Here is a 5,391-nt window from a genome sequence, read left to right as displayed (position 1 = left end):
TTTTCCCCTTATCAAAATAATGCGAATTATGGAATTATGGACAAATATGGAAATCTTAAATTAATTTCTAGACGTCCAGAATGATTATTTTAGATAATAAGAATGTCATTTTGTTTAAAATGTTTGTTTTGGACATGAAAAAATATATTTCAGATATTTGAAATACATATTCAGGCAAACTAATAAATATCAAAATGGCTTGCCATAGCTGGTAACCACGTCAACATTGGGAAAACTAATTCATTGATTGAATTTTTGTGGATAATTGTATCTATTTAGATGAAATCAGATGGTAGCAGATGATGTATACAAATGTTGTTCTAACAGGTAGGACCTGTGCATCATCTCATGCGGTTCCTCCTCACTTTGAGGCTGTCTTCCATTACACAGTAGCCTAAATAATAAATGGCTGCAGCCTCTTCGGATGTTATACCAATAAATGGTTGTTATTAGCATAGAATGGCTTCAAATTGTCCCTCCTACCTACCAGGAGGCTCAGTGAAGTAAATGAATGTAAGATTTTTGATGTGGCTGAAGTAGTTGTTATTAGTGATAAACTGCATATTATCAGCCTAGAAACCTACTAGAAGGTAGAGGAGGAACAGTCTGAAGCCGTTCTATGGGTCTGGTGCTGTTTGACTGTGCAGTTGTTTTCTGTAATGCTTTTATCAGACATCAATGTTCTCTCATTGATATCAGGTTCTGTTAAATATATGCTAAAGAAATCTGCATAATGCTGCAAATGTGAGGAAAGATAAGGTATGGGTGTATTTGATGGATTGTGGGGGAAACAGTAGTGCTCAAAAAGATAACTTTATAAATATCTAAGGACATCTAAACACCATCTGACAATCCTCTCCCTATAAATATTTAATTCTCTGCAAATTAATGCTGATCATTCTTTTTATGGATTCTTTCCAAAAGGACAAGCTATATTTGTGTTTTTAACACCTAATGTATCTAATGGACCTATTTAAATAATTTTCTTTTTATTGTTTGCACAGACCTATAACAGAACTCAGCTGACTCAATAAGGGAATAGAACAACGTTATTGGCTTTAAGTAGGATGGAAAACAGAGGACACTAAGTTTATTGAAGAAAACCTGCTCCTGACCAGGTCAGCTCTAAGGAGTATGTTACTATGGTAACAGAGACACAGGTTGAGTAAACTCTCTTCCTGAAATAGAAAACTCAGAGTTTCTCATATTTCAGGTTTAGAAAATGTAGAATTTTCAGTACATTTATTATGAGAAATGGGCCCCAGGGCACTATTTCCTGAAAAAAGATAAGGTTTTAAGACAGGACTCTTCTTCATGACAAAGGTAACACATAAGTTACCATGATAGTTTATTCTTTGCAGTTGGCCTATCACCATCAGATCAGAATGAAGAATGCATTGACCCTGGTGGTGGCAGCTGGGTACTAGGTGGTAATGAAGGAGGAGAGGATGGCCTCAGTGACAAGGGGGTAGATGTGCACCATCATTGTCTTTGGAAGGCTGAACTTCTTCAGCTGCTGCAGGAGGTGCAGCCTCTGCTGGGCTGTCTTGGTGAGGGAGGTGATGTTCAGCTCCCATTTGAGATGTTGAGCAATGATGGTGCCCAGGGAGCAGAAGGGATCCAGAGTAGTGACTGGAAAGTTGCACAGGAGGAAAGGATTCAGTGAAGCCATGGTCATCTCCACACTGTTGTAAGAGCATTTGGCTGCACCAGGTCACCAAATGATCACCAACACACCCACGCACTCACATACCTTCGCCCATCCTCAAACTTTAGGAGCTTGACTGGTTACTGAAGCAGATGGTGTACAGGGAGAAGAGGTGAAGGGAAAGGACACAGCCTTGGGTGAACTGGTAGTGATGGTCATGGAACATGGACACATGTTTTCCCAGCTTTACATGGTGCTTCCTGTCTGTCATCTGCAGAGCTGAAGTCCAAAAACAGGACCCTGGTGAAAGTTGGGGAGTCTATGTGGTGCAGGATATTGTGAGGAGTCATGTTTACCTACAGAGCTGAAGGTGAACTAAACCAGATGCATATGTGGGTCTGTAATGGATTTAAGGTGGGTCAACACAAGGAGCTCAAAGGACTTCATCACTGCAGACATCTGTGCAATGGATCAGAAGTCCTTGTTCTGTGGTCCTTGGTTTTTTGAGAACAAGAATGATGCTGAAGGCTTTAAAGCAGGTTGACACATGGCATGTCTTCAGTAAAAAAAATTTAAGATAAGCAACATTTAACAATATAAATATACATGAATATCTGATACATCATTTTGTTTGAGATTTGGTTGCCTCTGCTTTATTGCTGTGTTGCAAGTAAAAGTTTCACTTTCACACTTAAGTTTATAACCTTTGAAAATCAACTCCAATCCGATGAAAAAACACTTTTTCTGTTAGAAAGCAGGTTGCATTTTTTCCCAGCCTTCTTATTTTGTGCTATAATTAGGACTCACAGCCTAAACCAGAGTTTCTTAACCTTGTCCTCAGGGCCCACTGTCCTTCATGTTTTAGATGTGTCCCTACTCAAGCAAATCTGATTCAAATGATTGCATTACCTCCTCAACAGCCAGAAAGGCTGCAAAAGCCTGTTAATGACCTTTTCATTCAGGTCAGGTGTATGGAGACAAGGAAACACCTACAACATGTAGAACAGTGGGCTCTGAGAACCAGGAAATACATTGGAAATAAACTGCAGACAGAGTAAGACTTCTTTCCAGAGTCAAATCTATCAGACCATTTCTTTTCCAGATTTGTGTTTACATCAGTGTTCAGCCTCCCCCTTAAGAAAAACTAAATGCATACTTTGTCGTCAGGACTATATAATGAGTCCCTCTTGGTTGCTTCATTCCTTTCTCATGATGCTGCTGCCATCACCGAGGACAAAAGCAGGCTACAGCATATGATTCACTTTGAAAGTAAGGGGATAGGCCTCCATCTGCTAACAAGCATCACACTATTAACCATAATGAATATTTTGACTTGTACCACAGAACAGTTTCTTCCTGTCACAGATACATTCTTTTGCTTTGTAAATGCCCTACATTGCTATTTATACTACTTCTGGTTTAACTTAACATTCCTTCATTCCACATGTTTTGGCTTCTAAACAGCCCAAACATTCTCATTTTTCTTACGCATCATTCTGTTTTTGTTACTAAGACGTCTTATTCTCTTTGGACTTCCCAGTTTACTTTTTGCTTCAATTTTAGTGTCTTAAAGTTTTCATATGACTGCAGATGTCTGTATGCCGGAGGTCTTCAACAGGGGGTCCTCGACCCCTAGGGGGTCCACGGAGATACTGCATGCGGGTTACGAAAGTTTTGGTTGATTAGACTTCTTTTTTTATATTCCACTAATTCAAAGGTCTTTAAATACACATTAACATTAATTCAACACACTGTAGTAAACAGATAAATGGAGGCAGAAGATGTCTTTTAGTCATTAATGCAATGCATATATTCAGAGACACACAAAAGCTGTTTCAGGCTGGGCACCGTTTCATTCAGAACACCTGTCCCATCAACGAGGAATCAGCTATACAACCAGGAAGCTATAAGTAAATTTCTAAGCCACTGTATATGGTGAAACATGAGTATGTTGGTACTTCAAGTCGATGTAGACTTTGAACAAAACAGAAGGCCTGTATTGTCACTATACACACAGAGATTAGAAGCTCACATTTCAGTGCAAACATAAATCTATAACAAAAACATCAAATAAATAGGAGATTTTGCAAAGAGTTTCGCAGTTGATGGAAATAATTCAGGGTTTGGATTACAAATCAGTGCATATTAGAGTTAAAGGCGTTAAAGGATTTTGGAAAAAAACAGTTTTTTATCTATTGGTCTCTGTCTTGCGGTACTTGTAGTGTCTTATTGAGGGCAAGAGGTCAGACAGTTCAAAGTTAGGGTGTGAGCTGTCTTTAGTCATTTAGTAACCTGCTGCAGTGGAGCTTTAGCCATTTGATCTTCAATAGTTAATGCAAAATGCATCTAAACCACCGAAATTCAGTCAGCCTGAATAACAATTTCTCTTTAATAAAGGGTTTAATTTGTTGATTAAACAATTAATAATGGATAGAAATTAGACATAAAAAGCACAACAAAACCAAACTGATTTCTTCTCCTCATCCTCCATTTAATCTGTGATAAATATGACGAGGTGGGTTTTTAAAGTCAGGGGGTTGGTGGATGATTTGAAGTGTAGCCCACAGGGTGTGGCAGATTTCAGCTGAAGGACTTTTAGACTGTTGGTCATAATTTTTTCTTATCCGAGCTAAGAGAGAAGACATGAATGAAGTGCAAACAGAGTGGCACTAAAAGAAACTAATTATATGCTCAATATTGAGGGAAGAGTAATTATCCAATCTGTGCTGAATGACAGCAGCAGGAGGTGATGTAATTATTCAGAGGCCTGGATCTTTGCCACGAAGGCATCAGATGTAAGCATTGGTTTGGCATTCCAAAAATTATTGAAATCATCACTTTCACACAAACCTCTTTAAGGAAGCAACAAATGCACTGAAACAATACATTGAATTTGACTTAGAGATAAACAAGAGAGCAAAGTTCTTAAAGTTCCATTTGTTGCCAACACCAGAACATTCGAAGAACTAACAACCACTGAAAAAAATCACATGACTGAGAGAGAGCGCAGTCGAGCAAAAACTGCATGCCGGGGCTTGAATTAGTTTCTAAGGTATTTGGGTAGGGCAAAAAGAAGGCCGGTAAGGGTGTCTTTGAAATCATCTGTGATACCAGCCCTTCTCTTGTCAAACAACAACAGAATCATAATCCCAGGTTACTGATTGTCACTGTGAGATGAACAGATCCTTTACAAGTGCACTAGAGAAAATTGAAAATGCTAGTAGTGTTTTGCAAAGTGAAATCAATGCTGAGCACCTACTGAAAGCAGGACACAGAGAGAAACTCAATTATCAGTTACCTCTTTTCATCTCACGCTTTGTATTTTCTAAAATAAAGCCTTTATGTGTCACATGTGGGATATCAATCTAGCCTTCACCCTGGCCAGGCCTCTTATGCTTTCTTTAAAAGCAGAAACAGTAGGGGGTGCCAGATATCAGGGGGCAGCACTTTGATGAATTCAGTTGTTTGATCAGGCCCTGCCCTTTGCTGCCTTAAGAAAAAAACTGTATGTTGAAAACTTAAAGAAACATGGCCATGAAATGATAGTACACAGTTTCTCAAAAAATCCCTATTAAGATCCAAACAACAAAGAATTAACAAACAGAGACACTGAACATGTTCTTTGACAGTTAATATTTGTTCAATACTTCACTTTTGTGAGATCTATCTATCTATCTATCTATCTATCTATCTATCTATCTATCTATCTATCTATCTATCTATCTATCTATCTATCTATCTAT

The sequence above is a fragment of the Cyprinodon variegatus genome, unplaced genomic scaffold, assembly GCF_000732505.1.
Source record: "Cyprinodon variegatus isolate N-32 unplaced genomic scaffold, C_variegatus-1.0 Scaffold205, whole genome shotgun sequence".
NCBI lineage: Eukaryota > Metazoa > Chordata > Actinopteri > Cyprinodontiformes > Cyprinodontidae > Cyprinodon > Cyprinodon variegatus.
The sequence above is the reverse complement of the archived record's forward strand: the minus strand, read 5'-3'. Positions refer to the sequence as shown.